Source organism: Saimiri boliviensis, chromosome 6 (assembly GCF_048565385.1).
Source record: "Saimiri boliviensis isolate mSaiBol1 chromosome 6, mSaiBol1.pri, whole genome shotgun sequence".
Lineage (NCBI taxonomy): Eukaryota > Metazoa > Chordata > Mammalia > Primates > Cebidae > Saimiri > Saimiri boliviensis.
This window is the reverse complement of record NC_133454.1, coordinates 99,167,797-99,195,693: the sequence shown is the minus strand read 5'-3', so window position 1 is coordinate 99,195,693 and position 27,897 is coordinate 99,167,797. Positions and strand designations below refer to the sequence as shown.

General features: G+C 38.6%; 1 long non-coding RNA gene across 2 annotated transcripts in view; it reads right to left on the bottom strand.

Annotated features, from left to right (window-relative positions):
* Positions 1–20,282: 20,282 nt before the first annotated feature.
* LOC141584874 (uncharacterized) overlaps positions 20,283–27,897 on the bottom strand; it is a 53,800-nt gene continuing 46,185 nt past the window's right edge. For both annotated transcript variants that reach the window (XR_012518133.1, XR_012518132.1), the window contains exon 4: positions 20,283–21,014. This is a non-coding gene — a long non-coding RNA (uncharacterized LOC141584874). The remainder of the gene's footprint in view (positions 21,015–27,897) is intronic.

Sequence of the window (27,897 nt, the reverse complement as noted above, 5' to 3'; positions counted from 1 at the left end):
GACCCCTCTAATGAGGACTTGTCAAGACCTTCTGTTTGATAAGGGGTGGATTCTGTCGCTGTGTCAATTTTCCTTCCCACTGATCTTCCTGTGGCCTTTGATAGCACAGATCACACACTTATAGGTGTATCTTTCATGCTTCTGAGCCTCACAGACCAGGGTCTGCCGAGCCATCATTAATATGCACCTCAGTGCAGCTGGTGGGGAAACTGATAGAAATAAAGGAGCTGAGGTTCCCTTTTATGTGAGCTCAGGAAACCCACCGTATACAAATGTTAAAATGGAGATTGTTCTTCAGAGCAAAAGAGACCTATAGAACAAATTGTAGTCACTTGTGTCTGTGGCATTACAAAATTGGGAGTATTTACTATCTTCTTTCTGAAACATTAAGCTGTAAACATCACCCAGTTCTGCACCTTCTCTTCTAATTAGGCATAGTAGTGGTGGGAGTTTTTTGGTTGCAAGCAATAGAAGCCAATTCTGGGAAACTTCAGTAAAAATATAATTTATTGGAGGATGGAAACTAGGTTTAGAAATAGGACAGAAACCAGTGCTGTTCTGGGTGCAGGCAGAACTAACGATTTAGCCAGCTATGCTAAGTACTTTCTCTGAAATTCATGCCTGCCACCCATTTCCCCCATTCCTTAATTTTCAAACAAGGGAAGGGAGGCTGTTTGGCTTAGTCTGGTTGATGTGTTTATTCCTTGGGTGGCAAGGGCAGATAGGTACAATGGGAGGGGTGACTTTTCAAAGGACACTAGAGAGACTGGTTGCCAGACAGTCAAATAAGTCTACATCTAGGCTACAGTCAGCAGTGCTTAGTCAGTCTATTTCCTTCTTAAATCTGTATCTTTCTGGTTAGCCTCATTGCCTTTGTCATGATGATATCTACCTCAATAGAGTTGCTATAAGGAGTAAAAGAAATAGCATATGAAATTTCTTAGCATAATGTCTAGCACTTAGCTGAGGGATATCATTAATTGCGTTTGAATTTGAATGGACTTTCTAGGAGACCTCCCTAACCACTTTATCTTCTATCTATTCATATCACTGCTAAAGTTTCTAAAATGTTAATCTAATTGTGCCATGCCTCTGCTCAGAAAACCCCAATGGCTCCCATTGACTACAAAATAGTCTAAAATTATTAGATTGATATAATACTGCATATTCACTCTTTTATAAAGTAACACCTCAGTAAATGCTGAATAATTTGTTCCCTGGAGGAAGAGGGGCAAGGAATTTATGCATGCATATGCATATATTATTTAATTATAAAGTTTATTGATATAACAGATGTGCAGCATACTCTTTACAAATAGTAAAAACATACAATACTCTTGTAAACTTCCTTTAGTCAATTGATTCTTACAGAATGCTTTTGTTAATTCTTGCTCAACTCCTGTGTTTGTTGCCAATCTATAGTTGCAATTGATGAACATGTGTAGTTCCAATGTGTTAGTTGGTATTTTCTTTTAGAACATAAGATAAAGGGGAAACACTGAAACTTCACTTGTCATCAAAGATGTGAGTCATCTTTGCTGAATCAGACATTTGCAAATACCAGAGGAATATTAGTTCAGTATCTTGTGCTATTTACAATGTAATGTATGGATACATTTGCATCATTAACTTTTTCCATCACTTTCTTATCTAGATAATCAATAGAAAAATAAATCCATCCCTGATTTTCTTATGCTGTCTAGGCTGGTCTGGAACTCCTAAGCTCAAGCAATCTACCAACTTCGGCCTCCCAAAGTGCTGGAATTACAGGCACCTGGCCCATGTAATTCTTAAAATGGCTATGTTTGATAGTATCCTGCAAAATTTTTGAAATGTTAATGATTGGCTCTCACAGGTCAATAAAACCCAACTCCAGCACACCGCTGTATTTACTCCTAAAGTTTAGCAAAAGCTTATTTATAAACATTTAGGGAATGAAGGAATAAACACATGGCTTTATCTGATCCAAACTGACTTTACCAGTTTTCTTTCCTACCCTCTCCCACTATGCACCCTATACTCCAGTCAACAAAGTGAGAAGGGCGCTCTGGTGAACATCAATTATATTTGCCTGCCAACAGCATTCACCTCCCTTTACCTTGGCAATGAGATCTGGATTTTCCTTTAGGAAAGCTACCCCTCCCCTGCTCTGAGTATGTGAAGTTCAGATGGAGTTACTCCATCACCTCACTCTTGGGTGGATATGTGACATAAGTGTGGCCAAAACTTAGGACACAGGAGGCCAGGGAGCAAACTGGGATGATCAGAGCCAATGGGTACCGGTCCCAGGACATTTTCAGAAACTACTGGGAAGGAAATGTATTTTCTCTCTGGTGAGTACTAAGCTGGTAAGTTCGAGCTGCTGGGGTGTTACCTGCCACCACTTAGGGAAAATCTGTCTGAATCTGAAACCAATAAGAAAAAATGGAGCCAAGAGCTGGAGAAAGAGGTTATGAATGATGTCATTTGAGCACCTAAATTCAACCACTATTTTACTTCTCTGTCCCCCAGTTTTCCCATTCTATGAAGTGGGGCTCATGTGAGTACTTCCTTTATGAAGTTGTTTGGGAATTATAAGAAGACATGTAAATCACTTAAATAGTATCTGTACTGTCTACTTACATAAGCTGATAAACCCCTTTAAAAAAAACAAAACGGTCATAGAGTATCTGTCACTTGTAACTAGTACAGATACCCAAGGAGGAAATTCAGTTGTTGGTGAAAGCAAAGTTCAAGTCTCTGCCCAGCGTGAACCCAAGGACAAGTCAGATTGCAAGAAAAGGCAGTAAGTAACTTGTTGTCATCCCCAGCTCTGTTTCTCTCCTCTTATACTCCCTTTGTCAGAGTTCATGGTAGGATCGGTTAGGCTGCTGGTACAGAAAAGATACTGAAAAAAATATTTAGTCAACAAATGAATGAATACCTTCATGCTTTGTGTATTATTGATTGCTGTGGAACCAATTATCCCCAAAACTTAGTGGCTTAACAATAAGCATTAATTAATGTTTACAGTTTCTGTGAGCCAGGAATTTGGCAGTAACTTGTCTGGGCAGTTCTTGGAGTCTCACATGAGCCTGAGTCAGAAGTAAGCCTGGGCTGCAGTTATCTGAAGGCTTGACTGGGGTCGGAGGATCTGCTTCCAAGATGGCGCACTCCTGTGACTGGTAATTTGATGCTGCCTATGGATGATGACAGTCTTCAGTTCCATTCTACATGGGTCTCTCCATAGTGTTCATCAGTGACTTGCAGCATGGTGACTAGATCTACCAAGACTGAGTAATCCAAGAGAACAAGGTAGAAATTGCAATCCCTCTGCTAACATAACTTCTGAAAATCCTAACTTAGTGTGGAGGAGGAGACTAAACTGTTTTTTGTCACACAGATCAACCCTGCTTCATGGCGGGGGGAAGGGACTACTCAAAGAGATAAAATACCGGAAGATAGGGATCATGTGGCACCATATTGGAGGCTGGCTACTAGAAACTTGAATGGATCAGAACTCTCATTAGTCTTGTCTTAGAATCACTGTGGGAGAAGGTGAGCTCTTGTGAGTTGCTTGAGATTTGGTCTTTGTAAATTAAAGTTCCTGGTGTTAATGACTCTTAGAACCTTGGTGCTACAAAAATATTAGCTTCTAGAAATTCAGATATGGCAAAGCAATTTGAGAAAGATGAAGCCAAAACTTTCTCCTTAACCTCTGCAAACACACACACTGTCACAATTCCTTCACTGCCTGTTGAATTTTCACAATGAAAACATTCTTCCTGAGTGGAAATGAAATTGAGCTTTTCTGGGTAATCCCTTAAGACAAGTACATGTTTCACAGAGTAAATACAGCTCAAGAGCCCAGTTTATTCTTGGAAGAACTGACATCATTTTCTTCTTCAGATCTGTGGGTATTTTTCACCTGGTGAGAACTGGAACCAATGCCTTTGGTCCAGGTATGGCAACACTTGGATACTATGTTTCCAAAGATTCCAACCTGAGCCTCATTGAGTTGGAAGAGGCTCAGTTTGGAATCTTTTATCATTTCCCTGGCATTCTACCTTTACACATAGGGCTATATATTTTCTCACTTCCTTTAATTCTGCACACAGCCAGGGATAATACATGATTTAGATCATGGTACAAACATGCAGGAATAGGGTAGAATTGCAGACTCTGGAAAACAGTCCCACCTGAAACTGCTCCTCAGGTCCTACTGTTCACTCCTATGGACCCTGTCCTGGATTTCACACAGGAAGTTCAAGGCCATTAACATTTGGAGCAAAACTGGAGTTGGACTGCAGGCCCTGAGCAGGCAGTTTTATTATTAAATGTTATTATTTTATTTTTGCTTTTGAAGAGTTACCCTGAGATTTTCTTATAACTTTGTGTAATCCCTCACCTTTCTTCAGGCATAGTCATCAACTTAATAAGCACTTATGAAGCCCCTACTGTGTGTCATCAGATGTGAAAGGCACTGGAGGTATGAAGAGGTCATGGTTTTGGGAAAATGGTGCCTAAGTCAGCACCTGCTAAACCTATGTTAAGTACCTACATCACTGCAAGTCATGTAAGAGTCTTTGTAAAGGAGATGACAAATGAATGGAGCTGTTAAGAAAAGAATATTTCACTGAAAAAAGAAAATGATTGATGGAGGGATGCCTGCCACCTCCAGCATATCCAGAAACACAGAAATATGAACCTTAGGAGCATTTTGGGGCAAAAGTAAGAAACCCAACATGGCACAGAGTATAGAGCCAGGAAAGGCTATGTTGGGCTGTAGTGGTGGGGTCTTGAGTACCCAGTAATTTGGATTCATGAAAGAGGCCAGGGGTTTTGAGACTTCTTTTTTTCAATCAGCAAAGCTTTTTTTCCCCTAACTAAAATTTCCCATAGATCCCCAATATTTAACATAAATACAAGAGGTAAGGTTACTTTTGCAGTCACACAGAGAAGGGTTTAGAGCAACTTTTCAGTTGAGTCTTCCCAGCCCCATCTTCCTACTCCACAGGGAGGTCAGTAAGTTAAGTTACACTATGAAGAAGACCAAACACAGAACAGTTTTGAGAACACCTGCTATGGGCAAGAGGGAGCTTGGGAGGCTTTTCCTAAAAAAGTGAAAGTGTCAGGCACATGTGTGTGTATGTATATGTGTATGTGTGTGCCTGTGTGTATATGTGTGTGTTTCTGTGTCCATATATATGTGTTTGTGTCTGTGTGCACATGTGTATGTATGTGCCTGTGTTTATGTGTGTGTATGTATGTGTGTGTGTGCCCGTGTATGTGTATATGTATGTTTATATGTGTGTGTGTGTGTGTGTGTGTGTGTGAATTGGCATTCATGTGGAAGCAGATTTGGCAGTGAATCTACTTAGGAGACTATTGTTCTAGTCCAGGCAAACTTCCTGGGACCTTAGCAGTGAAAATCACAGTCACCATTCAGAACCTTATCTGGCTCCCAGCTGAACCTGAATCCCCCTCATAACCGCTCCTTTACGAGCTGCCCAGACCTACTTAAAGATCGTCAGTGATGAGGGACTCAGCACCTCCTGCTGGCTTACTCTACCTTTAGATTTCACTTCTATTAAGTTAATGATGGCTGGGGGCAGCTTCCATCTGTTGTTTTTCTCACTGCTTTGGTGGAGGTACAAATGTAAACCCTCTTTCACTGGCAGCCTTTGCATGTTTCTCTGTTTGATCAACTCAACCATTTGTGAGGTTCTCAGCATATGGCAGGCTTTGTGCTCTTTAGAAGGGGTACAAAATGCAGGAGTCCTTACTCTCAAAGAAAGTAGTGCCTTTTGGGGGTATGAGGGGTCAGGCTCATAACAACATCATTACTATATAGCTTTAGGGACAGTGATTAAGGAGTAATGAATTCAGCCTGATTTGGTGTCTGTTGGGAAGTAAAAGAAACCTTCCAACAGGGAGATCACACTTACTTGTTGCTATATAAATGAGATGAATTTAGTTTTGCGAACAGAATGGTGAGAATGGAAAGATGACAGTGAGGAAGGGCATCATAGGCAGAGGTGATGGTGTAAGAGCACACAGGGAGGTATATGAGAGTCCATCTGCAGGCTCCATCTCCCTTTCTTTCACCTGCTCCATCTATGACATGACTTACAGCATAGCTGTTTAAAGTATGTGTTCTGGAGTCAGGCTGCTTGGGTTCATAACCCAACCCTTTCATGCATTAAGCTGTTCAATATTTGGAAGATTGCCTAACCTTTCTCTGATATAGTTTTCTGATCAGTAAAATGAGAATAGCAATGTTATCTACTTTACAGGGTTGCTGTGAAAATTAAACAGGTTATTCTACATAGAGCAATTGGAACAGTGTCTGCCATGTCGTGAGTGGAGTTGGTTGGGCATGCTTTGAGCACATGGAGGTTATGAATGGCAGGTTATAGACTCCACAGGAATTTCAGAAGCAAGTTCTCTGGATGTGGGGCTGGCTGAATGCAGGAGGTGAGAGAGGAGGAAGAACTGAAATTCTGGTGGCCATCCCTGTCCCAGAAGGACTGTGCCTTTGGTGCAGTCTGGTGTCCATTTAGAGCTGTCCTGAGGGGGCATCTCAGCATAGGTGACAACTTGCTTCTGAAACAATTCTTGTTTCTCAAGGGCCTTTACGGACAGTGCCTTAGCACAGGCTCAGGAGCAAGTTGTTTCTCAGTTGGCAGTTGAAGTTGCTGGCACAAAGAGTGTGGATTCCAGAAGAAGCCACAGGTTGCTGGAGCCTCTAGGGGTTGGCTTGGCATGTCTTTGAAGTTAAAGCCTCTGGGCATCTGTGTGCTTAGGCAAAGGCCAGAGGCCACAGGGCTGAGCGAGGTCACCGCTATCCCAAGCATGGAGACAGCATGGCCTTCAAGCCCAGGGGTCGGCCCGAAGCCCTGGCTTGAGTCATTCAGAAATCATGGACCTCAGGAATCAAGTAAGGCTTAAATGATTTTCACTGCGATATGGTAGAGTGAGCACAGAGATTGGAGGCAGAAGACCCTGGCAAGTGTGACCTGAACTAGTTATTTAAACTCTCTGAGTCTGGGTCTTTCTTTCCTCACTTGTAAAGTAGACATAACAATTAATTCACTCCTCCCCTCAAAAAACACTGTCTATGCCAGAGAGTGACTATGAGGGTCAAATGAGCTCGTGGGAATGAAAGTCGTTTTGAAAATGGACGAGACATGGACTCAGGGAGAGGAGCATCACACACAGGGGACAGTGGGGGGAGGTAGGGGAGAGACAGCAGGGAGGTGGAGTCGGGAGGGAGGAACGGGTGGGGAGGGATAACATGAGGAGAAATGCCAGATATAGTATGCACCTAAAGTTAAACAAATAAATTAAAAAAAAAAAAAAAGAAAATGGAAGGTCGGGCAGTTCCTGAATTTGTTGTACTCTTGCCTTTCCACCTTTACCTGTAACACCTGTAATGTCTTTTTCACTATCTTGCCACCTGTTAATCACTATGCACTTTTCCTTTCCTTTCTTTTTTCTTTTCCTTCTAGTCTTTTATGTCTTAGACTAGTTATGACTTCCTCGGATAAGACTTCCTTGTCCCTCACAGTGAACTGGATACCTGTCTGTGTCCTCCCACATGGAGCCCCTCACACTTTTATTGTCACAACACTTTTTACACTCTATTGGCATTGCTTTTTAAACTGTCTAATTGAAAGATTTGACATGCTTCTCAAGGGTAGGGTTGTGCCATAATCCCTGTAGTCATTCCAATACTAGACCATTCTGGGGATGCATGTTTGAATAAACAAATGAAGAAATGAATGAATTACTAAATTGTTATGCAGATGTAAGCGGTTGCCATTATATTGTCCAATGAACATTTAGAGTGTGACTACCTTGTTTCCGGTTCTGTATTAAGGTCTGGGAATAGAGAGATGATCAAGAGCCTTCCTTCTGCTTCCCACTCATAGTAGAGCATGTAAGTGGATAATTGCCACAGAGTGCAGCTCCATGGGCTTACAAGAGAAGTACAGGGGTGAGTCAGAATGCATTGTAAGACACTGATATAAAGGCATGATTCATTTTAACTGCCATAGGGCATGTGATACAAGAAAGAGCACTGTTTTCTTCTGCTGCCTGGTGAGGTTGGGCTCTGCTTGCAGGAATGAGACAGGGCTGTGAACCATCTGTGATGGGCAGGTGAGGTGAAGGCTGACATTTCAAGAATATTCCTAACGAAATCAAACCTTTAATTTGGAAAAATAACTCTATAAAAAGATTTCAAGCATTGAGGTGATGTTAGGTGTGTCAGGATGAATACTCCTCTGTCCAAACTTCCTGACTCTCCTCCTCCCATACATTTTTTTTAAACTTTCCTGTTTCTCCTCCTAAAATAGTCTCCAGGAAAAATGATGGCATTGATCTATTTTAGAAAGCATGGCAAGTTTCCATCATCCTCCCATAGACATTTTTAATTATGAAAATCTTCTAGATCAAGTTTGCTTTCCCTGTGGCTTTAGTAAGTTTTTTCATCCAATGTTTCTGTGGAGATAGAATGAGCAGGCTCTCTGTCAGAAGCCAAGAGACCTTTTCTCTAAGCCAAACTATAATTAGCTCCGTGGCCTTTGACAAGTCACTTAATCTCCCAAGTAGGCTCTTCCTTTTCAAGCCAGGTCTTTGATTCTAGGTGTGAGGTTTAGTCAGAACCAAGTATGAATCCTGGAGTCATCTTTGATGTTTCACTACTTCTTCATCAGCCCTCCCCACTCCTCAGACAGCCTATACACACTTGTTAATTTTTCATTGCAATATTTTCTATAGGCATCACTTTTTTCTTCTATCCCTAATTTTAGTTTAAGATCTTACCAAGTATCAAGTCATCATTTTGAGGTCCTATCAGTGGGCCCTTGGTTAAGGAAGCAGAATTAAGAGACAGAGCCTGAACAACATGTTAAGGGATTGCCCTTGAGAAATGAAGGTGTACAGGATTGACTTGAGAGAAAGAATGACTGAATCTCAGGAGGGCCCCAGTTCAGCCCACAGTCTCAGTCCAACCCTGGCTCTGAGGTCTAGTGGATAATATGTTAGAAGAAAGAAAAGGAAAGAGAGACAGAAAAGAGAAGTAAAGGTCAAAGCAGAAGAGCTAGGGCTTAATACTTCTGATTCAAGAAGACTTCATGGCTCCCTAGGAGGCATGGATGATTATGTCCTGTATGTCCTTGGCCACAGCCACAGAGCTATCAAGTGACAGTCAGAATTTGAACTCAAGTCTTTAAACTCAGAGTTCTTTCTGAATGGTAGAAGAAGCCATGTACCAAACACTAGAAACTCTTCTCATCATTCTGGCACCCTGGGACTTTTTTCCAATCTCCTTTCAGAATGGTGTCAAACCTTTGTTGGCTCAAGCTGACATACTTCCATCTTTCTTTCTTTTTCTCTTTCTTTCTTTTTTCTTTCCTTCTTTTTCTTCCTTCCTTCCTTCCATCTGTCCTTCCTTTCCTTCCTTCCTTCCTTCTGTCCCTCTCTCCTTCCTTCCTTCCTTCTTTGTTTCTTTCATTCTTTCTTTCTTCTTTTCTTTCTTTTCTTTTTAAAAGATAGGTCTGTGATTCTAGCATGGAGAGAAAGGTTGTGTCTTTCCAAGTCCCAGTCAATCATGTGTTCATTGTACACAGTTTTATCAGACCTTTTGCTTCTGATATTCCAGACTTAACTTTATGCTAACATTTGCTTCATGCTCTTAGACCAGACAGGTACATCTGATGAACTCCACCTTCACTTTCAGATTGGAGCTAAATTAGGCATTAAAATATGGTCATATACATAAGAGCACCTGCATTTAGTCTTTTTCCCATTTTCAAATGTGAGCCTAAAGTCTTGGCTCTTATCTCTATTTAAAACTGACATTGTTAAATGCATAAGCACATCTGAATTATTTATATTTAGGTTTATACAGTCTCCAGCTGCAACCATATATTTCAATATCTTTAAATTCTACGTTGCCATCTGGACCAGATTGCTGCTAAATCAAATCAGATAAACGTTACCTTTCCACTACCTCTGATTTATATCAACCATTCATTTCCAAAAGCACAGCCCTGTTAAATCCAATCTACTTTCAAAAAGCTTACGAAATTAGCTCAGTTTCAAAGATTTGATATTCTTTTTCTGAAGCTTCAGCTTTGAAAAGGCCATTTGGACAGAGAGAAAAGCAGTATGGAACCAGCAGAGCTAGGAGCCTGAGATTCATTGATTATTGGGCAAATCTTCTGTGCCTGACTTCATCCAATTACTCAAGACTTTTCTCTAATCAAGTTATTGTGAGCCAGTTTATAGACCTCAGACATAAAATATGCAGGTTTTAAAGTGTTAGGATGTTCTCTATAATTTAATCTGGCATCTTTCTGAGCTGGAGGAGAGTTTTAGTCAAATATTCAAAAGGTGGCTAGAAAGATTGAACCTTTAGAATTGTATTTTTGTAGTCTACCTTATACATTCTTCTTTTCCTGGAGAGTGAAAGTGGGGTTATATACAAAACAAATTAGAGTCAATCACTTTTCACCAAGATAGTCCAAGTCTGAGATCTTAATTTATTGGTGAAAATAATAATGGCCATGATTTTGTCAATTAACAGAGTTAATACCTCAGGTAAAGCATCAGCATGTATTGCATAGAAGGAAGGAAAGAAAGAAAGAAGGGAAGGAGGGATGAATGCAAGAGCAAAGGATACTAAAACATCAAGGTAATAGTTAAGAGCCTAAATTATATGCATATATTTCTTTTATTTATATACAATCACCTACAGATATTACCTTTCTCTTTCTCTACCTATACAATTCCATGTCTGAACTTATGTAGCAAGTCTAATGACTGGAACATGAAATACATTCCAAATGGCTCCACTGAATGGATCTGCAGTCCATCATTGTACAGTTGAAATGATGTCATAAATGGTTACATTTTAATCCTTCCTGTATTTTCTAAATGAGAATCGGGAGGGGGAAACCTGGGAGAAAGTGGTTTGCATATGATATTCTAAGCCTGAATAACTGAATAAAATCCTAAATGTAGGAATGGAAAACCTGTTCTTTCTCATTATGACTAATGCTAATTTTTCTTGCACACACACAAAAGAAATATATCTCTCTTTAATGGTAAATTACCATTTATTGTAAATGTGTCATATGAAGGAAGCCATAAGTCATTATTATTGACCTATTATGATTCATTTTGCTTTATCCTGACTTAAATAAAAATGTGCACTTTCGGATAATATACTTTTAGTTTAAGTGTTCTTTTACTGGACTCAAGTCTGCCAGATTTTCCAATCACACAGCTTTGGGGCAAACACTTGACTTGCAAAGCAGATACCTCATTGTAATCGCTGGTTGTCCTTCATTCTGTCCCTAGCACAGGAGATGGTTTTTAATCTCTGACTTAATAATGTGTGAAATCAAAACTTCCATCTAAAGTAGAGGGGTAGCAGAATACCCAAGTATGTTAGTTTTGGGTGTAGTGCAGAATAAGGAAAGAAGCCAACAGAAAAACTTACTTTACTGAATGAAAAGTGAATATATTTAGAGAATTTGTGAGAAAGTTATTCTGAGGAATAGGGAAATTAAAATTTAGACTTCTTAGATGAAAGAAAAAGCAAAAATATATCATAAGCCCCTTGAGAAAATAATAAACCTTTCTCCAGGAGAGAAGCATAAATATAAATTGTAAAGTGGAAAAGTACAGAGAGGGAAGCATTCTTGGTTAGTTAAAACACAGGCTACTAAAAAACATTCAAGAATACATTTCATAGTAGTTACCTCTGGGGTAGTACAGATGGTTTTATTTTCATTTTTCATCTACATTGATATATCTGCAATTAATATTTCTCATTTAATTGAATATATATATATATATATATATATATATATATATATATATACAGAGAGAGAGAGAGAGAGAGAGAGAGAAAGAGAGAGAGAGCCAGAAGACAGAGAGATTCAGATTGAAAGAGAAGGAAAGAGACAGAGACAGGGACAGGGTCTCACTCTGTTGGCCAGGCTGGAGTGCAGTGGTTTGATCATAGCTCACTGCAGCCCAGAACTCCTGGGCTCAAGAGATCCTCCTGCCTTAGACTCCCACAGTGTGAGAATTATAGGCATGAACTAATGTGTCCAGGCCCAAAAGATACGTATTTTAAAGGTAGTGTTACTTTTCCTAAAAGGCCAAGTTCTGGTGATTCACATCCAACATACTAATATCTGTTGAATTTTGAACACTGTAGAAGGTACCACACAAAAGTCTACTTTCTACTCATAGGAAGAAATAATTGAAAACATGAACTTGTAAGTGAGACAGCATTTCTGAGACATGCTCCAAATGCATAGTGAATTAATGTCAATGCTTCTGTGTGTCCCAAACTACAAACTCTTTGTTCCAAGGTCAGAATGCGAAGTGCAAAATATTCGAATGGTAAATGAAAGAACTGCAAGACCAAGTAGCAGCACATAGGAATCACTTATGACTCTGGTGCAGGACCTGTGATTGGTATGATGATATTTGCTGAGAAAGGAAGGAAAGAAGGACGAGAGGAAGAAGGAAGGAAGGAAGGAAGGAAGGAAAGGAGGGAGGGAGGGAGGGAAGCTGGAGCAACTATTCAAGAAGAATAAAACGACGCTCATACATTTTAGAGTAAGACCTCAAACTATGTTCAAGGAAAATTGATATTGTATTGCCACTCCCAAGAACAAGCACCGAGTATTACCGAGGAGGGTAAAGTGTTTCTCAAAGAGAGAAACAGAGGGTAAATAAAGGACAGAACAGAAAAATTATTATAAGTATAAAAGTGTGTGGGTGCCAATTAGTAATAAATATTGTAGGAATAAAAATAGCCCTTGGCATGGGGAAGGAAGGTTACTTGGTAATTAAGGAAATTGAGAGGCTTATTGGACATCTAAAATATCAGGAAGGAAGATAATGAAAGCATAATTGCAGATAAAAATTATAAGAGTGTCAAAAATGACTGAGGAGCGCTGAAGTTGCAAATGAAATGGAAATATCAAAGCAGCACAGATAACGTATTACTTGTGTCTTAATTGCTGTAGGTAAAAAAGCAAAGGAAAGAAATGATGGCAGCAGAAAGTGGAGCTCATGCCTGTCTTTGAGAGCCATTCGCAAGAAGACAGATCTCAAAGTGACAGCCCTGGACACATTGAAAAATAATTCATTCAAAGATACTCGTTTTCAAGATAGTCGATTTTTTAAAAATGTGGACAGTCTGGATATTCTTTTATTGTTTTTTTCCCAGATGCTGTTAAGTGAAACTGCACAAAATTAATGATTTTCCACAGTTATTGACTGGGCAGTTTCATTCGGTTCATTTAATAGAGTGCTCAGGGTAACCACTGCTTAACATTAAGATTAATCATTTGTGGAACATTTCTTGGATTCTTTATGCAAAACACAATCTTATAATTAAAGAAAAATAAATTGTTTCTAGGCTGAATTAAATTTTTCTTTAGCATGTAATTCACTTTTTTTTCCTGAACATGGACGTATGTAGGCTGCAAACTCTTGAGAGGAGGTTTTGTGCCTTTTCTAATGTATAGCCCGAGTACCCAGGCACAAAAATGTTTATCATCAAATGACTAGACAAATAAGACCCTAAATAAAATTGTACTGAGTTGTGAGGTGAACTATTTCTTTGGGAAAAAAAAATAAAGTGAACTCTGAAGTAGAAGCTGCCTTGTGCTCCCAAGACACATTCCTGGCTGGTGATGGTGGACGGTTTTAACAAGCTTTCAACCACATTCTTCTTATATTGGAAGTTCCTTTACAGTAAATAAAATAAACCACCAATACAGAGTGTCATTAAATGAGTCTAATTCTGCTTGATGGATTTTATCAAATATTTACATTAAGGGGGACATTTCAACTTCCCTCAAGGGGTTATTCTAGAGACTAACAAGACAAGACAGTTATTTTCAGCAACAGCCAAATAATTGGTATTTGATAGAGTTGTCTGATTCAGTGATAATTAAAATTATAAATGGGTCTTGTTTGGCCTGAGTGATTATGTTCATGCTCTGGTGGCTCTGCCCTTTAAGTACTGGGGCATGTAATTAGACCCCTCTTTGACCTTTGAATATCATGGTGACCACATCTAGGCTGTGACATCCGTGGCCTAGATAAGTGCTTAGAACCAGATGGTGTTTTCAGATAGAATTAACACAGGCTCCTATTACCATTCCTTGGCTTACCATAGACGACAGAGAAGATGACTTGGGAATGTCGCATCTTGGACACGTTATGCTATGTATCTCAGAATTTACTTTTAATTCCCTGAAAAAGTTACTGATAGATGACTCAAGATAAATTTTCCATAATTTCCCTTTTTCTCTTTCTTGAATTTTCTACTGTGTTCTATATAATAAACTCTTAAATTACAGTGTTGTAATATATATGCACGTTCAGTATGTGACTACCTGTATCCTTCTAGGTACTATGGGTTGAACCATATGAAATTACCAATATTCAATTGGTATTTATATCCCGTACTCACTTAGGTTGAATTCCCTGTATGTGTCTTGGTTTTGAATCATGGCATCATAGAACTTAACTCCTGGCAACAAGAGTATATATACCTATTTCAATCTTTCATTTTACAGATGAAGAAGTCAAAGTAGAAACAGGCTAGAGGTTAAATGACATGGCAAAGAACACCCAGCTGATGAGTGGGGTTCAGGACTAGAACTCAATCTCTTGGCCCCAGATTTCTAGCTTCCCCCCCCCGCCAAAGAGGACCTCTAGCTAGCGAGAGTGTGCTCCATAAAATAACGTAAGTTGAATAGTTCATTCTACTGTAAATACCCCTCAATACTATTTCAATACAATCCCTTCAAACCAAATTCTGTGTAGCCCTAGGTTTTACTTTATTTTTCCTCAGAGATTTCATGCAAGATTGTCTAGTGGTAGGATGTAGAAATATGCTCCAAACTTTTAATATCAAAGAGCCTTAGGACACCGGGCAATTTGGATGGAAGGTGGTAGTTGAGATGAGGAAGGAAGGAGGGCATCCATCTTGTTTCTAACCAGAACAGTTCCACTTTCATCTACTTTAAATACATGTTTGTGTTCTGCTCAATATTACATATGGAAAAAAATAAGTTTGGAAATCACAGAAACCCATCAAACTACACAAGCAGCTAGGATATCTTATGTAAAAAAGTTTATCTAAATCCAAAGTGTAACTAAAATAGAAGCTCAAGCTCTATGCAGTAAATATTCTCCAGGCCTGAAACAAGCAGATGGAGTACGCATTGCCCATCAGCTTTTTATTTTTTCCCAGTTTTTACTAACTATAAGTGTATTCTGATTTGCAGCCACTGCTTAAGGGAGATATTGTGTCTTGCCACATTTCATTTGTAGAATTGCTTTAACCAACAGTGCCTGACATTTACTTTAAACAAATAAAACCTATTTTTGTATCACATAGGATTTGAAATTTTGGAAACTTTCTTTACTGATAAATATGTTACTACCACCTATTCTCCTGGAAAAGCATCTCTGGGTAGATTTTTAAATAATCAGATTATACGTGAACTTAGCTGGTCAGAAGCCAGACATATTCTGATCGCCGTGGGCCACATGCAGAAATTCTGATTTTCACCAGGTACCCAAATGCAGGAATGAAACTGGTATATTCATTGGTGTGGCACTTTATAAGCAATGCACACCAACTGAGATGGTGAGTTGCTCGGGGTTTGTAATGAGAAATACCAAGGTTTGTACCCATTGCAAAAGTGACTGAGGGAAGAAAACAAGGGCAGAAGCTCTGAATTAGATTATATAAAGTGACCGACGTGGGCAATGCTGAAAGAAGAGAAAGCAGCTACCTCCCACAGGACATTTGCCAATGAACTCACCAGGTCCAGTGCCATTTCTGTGTGAGTGAATAAATACCACAGATTAGTGCAATTTGTTTTCTTGACATTATAACAGCTACATTTTGATACTGATGAAATTATACTTGATCAGTATTTGAGGCATTAATTAAAGTGTATTCTGTCACACAAACAGTCTGAAATAAAAATGATATTTTAAATACTGTGATAATGGAGTTGTCAAGATCACATCTTAAATAATGATCAAGATTATTTCAAGCTAATGTTATCTAAGTAGCAAAATCAAGTCATTTGATTGGATGTTTCATTTCCTATTTTTTCAGGTTCAGTAATACTACAAATATTAAGTGATTAAAAAAAACATTTGACAGGAAGAAGATGACTGAAATACTAGCTGTCATTTCTGAAATATTTAATTATATCTCAGGCACTGTACTAGGCTTTTTACATGCATTAACTCATTGACTACTCACATAGCTCTCTAAAGCAGGTACTTTCATTGTTATTTCATGTTACAGGTAAAGAAAAAGAGACAAAGAAAGGTATAGTAACCTGCCCAAGGTTTTACACATAGCAATTTGGCAGAAATAGGGTTTGATTCCTGACTCACCACACCCAAGAGCAGCACTCCAGTAGAACTTTCTGCGATGATGAAAATTCTCCACCTGTTGTCGGATATGGTAGCCACTATCCACATGGAGTTACTGAGCACTTGAAATGTGGCTAGTGCTACATTTATTATTATTTTAATTCAATTTACATTTAAATTGCCACTTAGAATAGTGGTGACCACACTGGATGGCACAGTTCTGGGGACTAAAATCTTGGCCTTTGTGCTTTGCTAAAGCTTCAGCTTCTTTCTACAGCATTTCATCTCTTCAAAACAGGAAGGGTCAGCCCTCAGTCATGCAGTGGGTCTCTCTAGAATAGCATTCTTCAACCACTTCCCCCACCCATTAAGGAGCCTTTTAGACTTTTTTTCATAATCACCCTGTGATGGTTAATTTTATGTGTCAACTTGACAGAGCCACAATGTGCCTAGGCATTTGGTCAAATGTTATTTGGGGTGTTTCTCTCTGAGGGTCTATTTGGGCAAGGTTAACATTTAAATCTGTGGAGCAGATTGTCTTCCCTGATGTGGGTGGGCCTCATCCAATCAGTGAAGGCCTGAGCTGAACAAAAAGTCAACCCTACCCCCTTCAGGCAGACAGAAGTCTCCTGCCTAAAGTCCTTTAAACAGGGACTTTGGCTCTTCCTGGTTCTACTGTAGGCTGTGGGCCTTCAAACTTGAACTGGGACAGCAGCTTTTTGAATTTTGTACTTGCTACCCTCCATGATAAGCCAATGGATTTCTTATCATAAATCTCTCTCTCTCTCTCTCTCTCTCTCTCTCTTATATATATATATATATATATATATATATATATATATATATGAGATATTTTGCATTCTTTTTCATACTAAAAGTCTTCAAAGTATTTTATACTTATATAATGTTTCAGTTCAAAGTGGTCACATTTCAAGTGCTCCATAGCCACATGTGCTTATTAGTTCTCATTGTATTGGATAAGATAGTTCTAAAATGTTCATTCTCTTTGGGGATGATGTTGTACACAAACAGTTAAAAGTTGAAATTGATTCTAGAGAGTAAGGAAGTCTTACTCACTTTATATATATATGTACTTTATATATAAAGCAATAAAGATTATATACAGTACATAAAAAGATATACATTTTATTTATGGTATTAAATTTTCAAATATATGAAATATATATGTATATATGTAAATATATGAGATTTTGAAAACCAAGAAAAGTAAATTCTGTATATATACTTACATATATTTTACATTTATATGAATGTCCTATTGGCTCTGTTTCTCTGGAGAACTCTTGGCTAATATACTTGCCATGAAATTTTAATACCACAGGTAAACTATATACATTTTTGTGTCCTGTACGGACATCTGTGCTTTATACATAAAAAAGTAAGATCTCCATACTCTAGAATCAATTTCAACTTTTGCCTGATTGTGTACAACATTGCCCCCAATGAGAATAAACTTTAGAACTGTGCTGTTGAATATTGTGAGAGGCAGTAGGCATGTGTGGGTATAGAACACTTACCAATAATAGACAAGAAGAGATTCAAATCATGAGTGAACTCCCATTCACAATTACTACAAAGAGAATGGCATACCTAGGAATACAACTTACAAGAGATATGAAGGACCTCTTCAAGAAGAACTACAAACCACTACTCAAGGAAATAAGAGAGTACACAAACAAATGGAAAAAAATTCTATGCTCATGGATAGGAAGTGAAAATGGCCATACTGCCAAAATCGCATTTATAGATTCAATGCTATTCTCATCTTCTCATCAAGCTACCACTGAATTTCTTCACATAACTAGAAAAAGTACCTTAAGTTTCATATGGAACCAAAAAAAAAAAAAAAAAAAAACCCAGTATAGCCAAGACAATCCTAAGCAAAAAGAAAAAAGCTGGAGGCATCATGCTACCTGACTTCAAACTATATGACAAGGCTTTAGTAACCAAAGCAGCATAGTACTCGCACCAAAAACAGATATATAGACCAATGGAACAGAACAGAGGCCTCAAAAATAACAATACACATCTACAAGCATCTGATCTTCTACAAACCTGACAAAAACAAGCAATGGGGAAAGGATTCCCTATTTAATAAATGGTGCTGGGAAAACTCACTAGCTATATGCAGAAAACAGAAACTGGACCTCTTCCTTACACCTTATACAAAAATTAACTCAAGATGGATTAAAGACTTAAACATAAAATCTAAAACCACAAAAATCCTAGAAGAAAACCTCAGCAATACCATTTGGTACATAGGCATGGGCAAAGACTACATGACTAAAACACCAAAAGCAATGGCTACAAAAACCAAAATTGGCAAATGGGATCTAATTAAACTAAAGAGCTTCTGCTCAGTCAAAGAAACTATCATCAGAGTGAACAGGCAACCTACAGAATGGGAGAAGATTTTTGCAATCTATCCATCTGACAAGTGGCTAATATCCAGAATCTACAAGGAAATTAAACAAATTTACAAGAAAAAAAACAACCCCATTAAAAAGTGGGTGAAGGATGTGAACAGACATTTCTCAAAAGAAGACATTTATGTGACCAACAAACATGAAAAAAAGCTCATCATCACTAGTCATTAGAGAAATGCAAATCAAAACCACAAGATACCATCTCATACCAGTTAGAATGGTGATCATTAAAAAGTCTAGAAACGTCTGGGCATGGTGGTTCATGCCTATAGCCCCAACACTTTGGGAGACCAAGATGGACAGATCACAGGTGAGGAGATTGAGATAATCCTGACTAACACACTGAAACCCTGTCACTACTAAAAATAAAAAAAAAAATAGCCAGGCATAGAGGCATGCACTTGTAGTCCCAGCTACTCAAGAGGCTGAGGCAGGAGAATCATTTGAGCCCAGGGGGCAGAGGTTGCAGTGAGCCAAGATCGTGCCATTGCACTCCAGCCTGGGAGATAGAACCAGACTCTGTCTCAAAAAATAAATAGATAAATAAGTCTGGAAACCACAGATCTGGCTAGGATGCAGAAAAACAGGAATGCTTTTACACTGTTTATGAGAGTGTAAATTAGTTCAACCATTGTGGAAGACAGTGTGGTGATTCCTCAAGGATCTAGAACCAGACCTACCATTCGACCCAGCAATCCTATTATTGGGTATATACCCAAAGGATTATAAAGCATTCTATTATAAAGACACATTCACACATATGTTTATTGCAGCACTATTTACAATAGCAAAGAGTTGGAACCAACCCAAAGGTCCATAAGTAATATCCTGGATAAAGAAAATGTGGCACATATATATACCATGGAATACTATGCAGCCATAAAAAAGAATGAGTTCATATCCTTTGCAGGGACATGGATGAAGCTGGAAACCATCACTCTCAGCAAATTAACACAGGAAGAGAAAACCAAACACCAAATGTTCTCACTCATAAGTGGAAGCTGAACATTGAGAACACATGGACACAGGGAGGGGAACATCACACACTGGGGCCTGTTGGGGGATAGGGGGAAAGGGGAGGGAGAGGATCAGGACAAATATCTTATGCATGCAGGGCTCAAAACCTTGATGATGGGTTGCTAGGTGCAGCAAACCACCATAGCACATGTATACTTATGTAACAAACCTGAATGTTCACCACATATATCCCAGAACTTAAAGTAAAATAAAATAAAATTAAACTTAAAAGTTACAGAAAAGAAAAAAAGTGACTAGTTTAAACTGAAATACTATTAGATATAAAATACACACTAAATTTTGAACACAGTATGAAAAATAATACAAAATATCTCAACATTTTTATGTTAATTACATGTTGAAATGATAGTATTTTGGATGTATTGAGTTAAATTAGATAAAGTATTAAAATTTATTTCACCTCTTTCATTTTGCTTTTGTAATGTTGTTACTAGAAAATTTGTAATTACATATGCATCCTGCATTACATTTCTGTTGGACAGTGCTGCTTTGGAGTGAGCTCTTCATACTTGGCCTGTCTGAGATTCATAACCCTGTTACTCATAGTTGATAATAATTGTCAATAGTTGGCAATAATTCTTAATGGTTATAGTACAGATACAACTTACTTTGTCCTACAGAATTTACTTCTTGGTTTTCTAAATCTCTATGCTAGCAGAATTTAATAAAAAGAATCAGATGATTATGTCTCTCTTGGTGGAGTCTGTAATTTCTATTTATGTAGTTGGCTATTAATGTACTGCAAATAAACTTCCCTGATAGATTTTTAATTCAAAAATACAAAATATAGTTGAAAAATCTCAGTAAACCAAGCCCAGATAATTATTTATCTTAAGTATGTAATTCCATTATCTGTTCTTCTATGAAAAGTAAATTTTAAGAAATCTATTTCATTGGTTGTCAACTTTCATTTCAAAGCAACCTTATTCTGCATTTTTAAGTTGTTGCCATCTCTCTTATGTATTCCTTTCAGTTTCCCAGCATCTTATGTTTAGCAACATACCTGAGCATATGAAACAGAAAGAGAACAGTGAACTCTGAGCACCATCCACAACTTTCCACCAGGCAAATGGGGTTAAGATCAGACAGATACGGATTTTGGTTCTGTATGGTAGTAAACAAACAAACAAAAAATCAACTAAGCAACTGTTTTCTTCTAACATATTCTCAACAAAACATAAAACATTTTTGACACCAGATTTTTGGGAATTTTCCCCTACACAGCAAGCAATTCTCCAGTGGACACAAATGGGGTGTCCTACAATTTAACTCTATTCTAACAATACCTACCTGGAGTGGAAGTCAGATCTCACAGGGTGAGGACTCAGCACCACAAGACTGCCCCCAACTCCAGATGCTAATCACAAGTACAGGCCTCTAGAACTTCTGACTGACTGGCTATAAGTTGGTGGTTCCCAGAACCCGTCAGGTTTGCTTAATTAGCTAGAGTGGCTCATGGGATTCAGGGAAACACTTTACTTATTCTTGCCATTTTATCAGAAAAAATATTGCTAAGGATATAAACTAACAGTCAGATGGATGAGATGTATAGGGCAAGGTATGGGGAAATGGGCATTTGAACTTACTGCTCTCTCCAGGGCACCACCCTCCTACCATCTCCATGTTTAGCAACCTTGCATCTCTCTAAACCCCAGAATTCAGGGAATTCATCACATAGGCAAGATTGATTATTAACTTAATCTCCAGCCCTTCTCTGCTTCCTGGAGGACAGGGGCTGAGGCTGAAAGTTCCAAGCTTCTAATTATTGCCTGGTCTTTCTGGTGACCAACTCCAATCCAGTAGTTTATCAAAAGTCACTTCCTTAGAACAAGAGACACATGTATCACCCAGGACATTCTAAGAGATTAGGAGTACCATGTCAGGAACTGGAATCAAAGACCAAATATTAGAACCAAAGATATACCTAGCACCCCTATTAGGAAACTACAAAGGTTTTAGCAGCTTTGTGCCAGGAACCAGGGGCAGAGACAATATATATATTTCCCATTATATCACAATATCAGGTAAAGATTTATACATGTCTGCAATTCTCTAATCCCTAAAACACAAAGTGAAAATAGTAATAATCTGCATCTTAAAATGACCATTCTGGGGATTATATGGGAGAGCGCAGATTAAGTGTTTAGCAAAACGCTAGCACATGATAAATGCTCTCTGAATGTTATCTATTTATTATTACTATGAACACTATTTCTTCTCTAACTTAATACTGGATCTCTAAAGGAGAAAAATCATTGCCAATACCCTACAGAGTGTTCTGAAGTGATAATGCATCTAGGAAATGAGTTGGGAGTGAGAGTAACGTAAAAGTGTTCCCTGTTTATAGAGCTCAAAACTTCCTTCACTCACAATGAATATTCTATACCAAGTGTACTAATTTTCTGTTGCTGAGTAACATATTGCCTGCCACAAGCTTAACAGCTTCAAACAACATGCATTTCTCCTGGAGCTCAGAAGACCAGCAGCATATGGCTGTGTCACCTGCTTAGACTCACCTGTCACTTTAAGACAGAGATTATTACTATTTTCTTTGGTGCAGAGACCAGAATGGGCTCTTATTTGGAGACACTGAGGAAAAATCCATTTCTTTCTTTTTTTTTTTTTTTTTGAGACGGAGTTTCACTCTTGTTACCCAGGCTGGAGTGCAGTGGCGCGATCTCGGCTCACCGCAACCTCCGCCTCCTGGGCTCAGGCAATTCTCCTGCCTCAGCCTCCTAAGTAGCTGGGATTACAGGCACGCGCCACCACGCCCAGCTAGTTTTTTGTATTTTTAGTAGAGACGGGGTTTCACTATGTTGACCAGGATGGTCTCGATCTCTCGACCTCGTGATCCACCCGCCTCGGCCTCCCAAAGTGCTGGGATTACAGGCTTGAGCCACCGGGAAAAATCCATTTCTAAACTTATTCGGGTTGTTGGCCAAATTCTGTCCCTTGAGGTTGTAAGCTGGAGGTTCGTACCTCTTTCCTTATTGGCTGTCAATCACTTTTACCTTTACAGTTGTCTATATTTCTTGTCTCATGGCCCCTTCCATCTCTAAGTTACCAAGGCTGTGTCAAATCTTTCTCGTGCTTGGGATCTCTGGATTCCCTGATGCTGACCTCAAGACCTGAATTTAAAGGGTTCATATAATTAGATTGAGCCACCTAGACATTTTTTGTATCTTAATGTTCACTAATTTGAGGCCTCAATTACATCTGCAAAATCCTTTCAAAGCAACACTTTAATTAGTGTTGACTGAATAATAAGACAAGGAGTGTGTATACCAGGAGCCATGAATTTTCAGAATGACCTCAGAATTCCAGGTACCACACTCAGTGTGTTCTCTCATTTAGTGATGTTAACAGGACTCAGATATGAAAAGAACTGTGGTCTGTTCATCCCCGTTTTCTCATGGCACCAGGATACTTCTGAAACAGCACTTGATTCTCTCAGGGATATTCAGAGATGTCTTTCTAGTTCAGACCCAATGCTTTAAAAGAGGCTGGGTGATTCATCTCATGCAGACTGGAAGTCACATTCATCAACAAATAGAAATTATTTGATATGAATTTATTTTCCTACAAGGCAGTTGGAAATCTTTCTTTTAAAAACAAAGCTAAAAATAATAAAGTGTATCAGGATGTTTTCCTTATATAAACATAAAACATACCTGAAAAATTTATATAAGCCAATAGAGGAAAGAAAAATAATCTCTAATCCTGTCATATAAATCTAGACCTTTAAACGTTTTGGTATATTTTTTTACAATCTTTTTTCCTATTTATTAAGGTTTTCAATAGTTACTCTGATACCAAATACTCATTTTTTTTCTACTTTTTCCCACTTTGCATTAAAGTGTAAGCAATTCCTTATGTTATTTCATAATCTTTTGATTATTGCTTCATATCTCCAGTATGAGTGTAACTATAACTTACATACCATTTTCCCTGCTGTAGCTGCTTAGGTTTTCTCCAATTTCCCATTATCATATGTACTGTTTCAACAAAGAGCTTTTTGCATAACACTTCTGCATTTAGTATTATTTTCCTAAGAATTGTTTATAGAAATGAAATCTCTTAGCAAAAGACAGAAGATGTCATTTTAATCCCTACTTTATATATTTCCTGAAATGCTCTTAACAAAATTCCCCTTTGGTCTCCTTTTAAAAGTCACTTTATTCTCCATTGTTGAAATTGAATTGGGGATAAGATATTGATTAGTTGCAACCATTGACTACTCATTGACTCTCTTTGCACTTGGCAAAATAAAAGTTCAGAACTCTCTTGGGAGTTGTGAAGGAAAAAGGGGTGGGGCAAAGACACCACCACTGCTGTTTGAAAAGATATTTCAAGGACAGTGAAGGCAACAAATCCTATAATTGTCAACCAAAATGAAAATAAGCTAGCTTTAAATAAGAAGACCTCACACATTTAACACCACAGTCTCTTTCTTTGTGACATTATCATTCCCATGCTGTGGTACCTAGAGAGTTATGTGGTCCATGAAAAAGGATAGCTCAATGTCACTTTTGTGTAACTGCAGCTTACAAACCTTTTTAGGTCTTAAGCTGACCATGAAGAGATCATTTTAGTTCACCTACATCAAAGAGATCTCCCCTTTGTTTTGGCTGTGCCTTGGCAGACAAAGGCCATGAACTTTGGCCGCATTTGTTTTTATTTTGTTTTGTTTTAATTTTGGCCCTGCATAGAGCTGTCAAAATAAAAGATACGTTGCAGCTGTTCTTTGAGAGATTTATGCCCATGTTGTTGCTTCCACCTCATAGATAGAAGACAGGCCCCAGTGGTAGACATTCACTAACAAGGTGGAGTAGACAGCATGAGCTATAGAAACAGCGAGATGGAGTCCCAAATTCCTGTTCTTCCACATATGGTCTGTGGGACCAGGGGCAAGTAATTTATTTAATTTTTATGAGGCTTTGCTTTCTAATTTGTAAAATGGAAGTGGTGATGCTTATATTGAAATTTTGTTTGTAACCAAACTTTGCAAGACTTCGCCAGTTCAAAATGATGATACCTCTTAGTTCTTACTTGGTGACTTCCATCTCAGCACATTTAATCACCCTCCCCCGTCACAAGTGAACACCTCTGAATTATTTCTGGCTTCCAGGTACATCTCCTGTCTACATTTTATTCATTTACTCAACAAATATTTATTAAGGTTATACCATATGCCAGGCACTGGGGATCAATGAACAAGACAAATAAGATCCCTGCTTTTGTGGAGCTGACATTCTGGTGAGAAGAGAGATAAGAAAACAAGGTAAGCATATTTATATGAAGCAGTGCTGAGGACCGCCAAGGAATATAAAACACAATTGGGATAGAAGATGGAGAATGGGGAGTGGGGTGCCTGAGGCCTCTCTGGGGACAGATAGTTGAGAATATCTACCGGCCACATAAGCCATTTGCTTCATAACTGCTTCTGCCAATGAATTCTTAGGAGGGAGAGCCTGTGGTCTGTGGTTGGAGGGAGTTGCCAGTGCAGTGAGATACCCTGACTCTGGATTTTCCCCCTCTTTTGGGCTTAATATATCACTCAGTTCCCAAAGCACAATGTCTCCCAGTCTTTTAGTGAACCTAGAACCAATGGTTGGGTTCTTGCCCTACTCTCCATCCCAACTGTAAAGACTATAAAGTGTTCTTTAACGGTCTTTGAAAACAACTTCATCCTTCTCAGGACAAAAGAATAACTCTCATACTTATCAAGTCATGCACATAAATGCTTTGATGGGGAACACTGCATCTACCATCCAGGTGCCCACCAGAAGGGAGTGTGGTAAGTCCTCGCATAACATTGTCCATAGGTTCTTGAAAAAGGAAACTTTAAGCCAAATGACCTATAACAAACCAATCTGTTTTCCATCAATGTTATAACAAAATGACTTGAAGGAAAACAGTATCATTTGAAGAACTGCTGTATATTGTTTCGCTGAAAGTAGCAATGTCCAAGAACCTATGGAGGATGTTAAGTGGAGTTTGATTCTGGTTTTCCCACTCGCTAGCTTTGTAACTCTGGGAAAATTGGTGTCTTTCTCTGAAAAGGGGCCAGAATAAAGCTATACTTCATGGGCTGTTTTTTAGAATGAAACAAGGCAATACAGATAAAGTGCTTCCAACCATGACTGCTAAATAGTAAATGCCAGTGGGTCTTATCATTACACAAAGGCAAAAGGCTTTAGACAGTAGATCCATTACAAAGACTCAACATGAATCCTAGGTGATTAAAAAATAACAAAAATAAAGAAACTATAGGATCAGAGTTTGCTGGTTGAAGTCTTGGTAGGGGGAGATCCCATGTGATCCAAATTGCCTTTGTGACCAGGCCTTGTTAGAATTACAGAACTTCTCAAGTCTTAATAACTTATTAAGGTAAGGAAAACAGTCAATTAAAGTCCAATTGAAAAAGCAAAAGGCTACCTCAGGGAAAATTATAAAAATATTTTGTTTGAGGTACAGTTGGAAGAGTTTTCCTTAAGGAATGTTGTTTGATTTACTCCAAGTTCAAAACCACTTGAAAACATAAATAAATAAAAATAAAAACAAAAAATGGCCAAAGGACTTTATGAAGCAGTCAGCTATCTTGTAATGTCAGTGACTAAGTTCCTGTCTTTAATGAAGTGCATTTATTCTTGTCCCAGGGAAGCTAGGAGCTTTGTGTTTAGTACTTTAATTTCTTTTTTTATTCGCTGTTTAAAACCTGCTTTACAGGTGTAGACACAGATATTACATCATACCTTCAGTGGTGTTCAAGCGGGAGGTAACACCTTACCTGAATGGCTGGTCACTAACCTGTATGGGGTCATCTCCATTGATACCTGCGTATAGAAACCAACCATTGGAGACTGCTCTAACCAGGTTCCCTCAGTAACCAGACTGCCTGAGGCTGTTTTTAAGCTGTAAAACCCATAAAGTGAAATTTATTGCACTTTGCTGTATTTTACTAGAGTTAGAGGGTTCCGATAAAATTTACTGGTTAGATGTAAAACTCCATCAGTGAGAAAATGAACTGTTTTCTCAGGTACTCCTATTGGGCCATTTTGAGTCCTGTCCTGAATCCCCAGACCTTGCTAGAAGGCTTTCCTCATTTCAGCATAATTGAGGACGGGTAAAAATAACAACTCCAGTGTTTCAGCCTTGTGGCCAAGTCTGATAAGGCTAACCTGACCTGCACCCAATGGCCACAGCTGGTTCTGCTACTGCTGACATTCACCTTGAAAGACTGCACAGTTTGCCATGCTTTTTGTTCTGACGAGTGGAGTTGCAAATGGTGGTAAGAAGCCTGGCATGCTGAGGGTAGTGCTTGCTCAGGAAATGAAGATGGGAGAGGGAGGTGGGAAGGAGGGTAGTGGGGTCACCCTAGAACTTCACAGGGCATTTGATTGGACAGGACTTTTTCATTCTGCTAGGATGTCACCTTCATGACCATAATTCACCATGTCTCAAGAAAAGTACTGTGGCGAGCTAATAAAAGACGCATTTCTTCCAAGATCTCGCCCTCTCTCATCCTCTTCAAAATGTAAAAGAAAGAGAGGAAGATGGAAAGAGAGAGAGAAAGGGAGAGAGAGAGAGAGAGGTACAGAAAAAAAGGAAGGAAGCAAGATGGAAAGGAAGAACGAGGGAAAGAGAGAAAAAAGAGGTAAAGGAAAATACATTTCAAGGAAAAGGCATCGCAATTTCTTTTTTATTCTATATTTCCTGAACACATCTGCCCAACAGTATTCACTTAAAATGTGTGTAGATGTTTGTGTGTATACGTTTGTGCATGTGTATGGGGATGTGCGTGTGTGTAACGCAGTAAGGCAGTATTTCTCAAAATGTGGAATCCCTGTGCTATGCAAAATGTTTTAGGTGAGCAATGGGTGAATTTATTTTAGTACTCATGATTTATTTTGACATAGATTAGAAAAATACTGTTTTTTTATTTATCGCAGTGATGAAAAAAATCTATTTGAAACAATAGACGGCC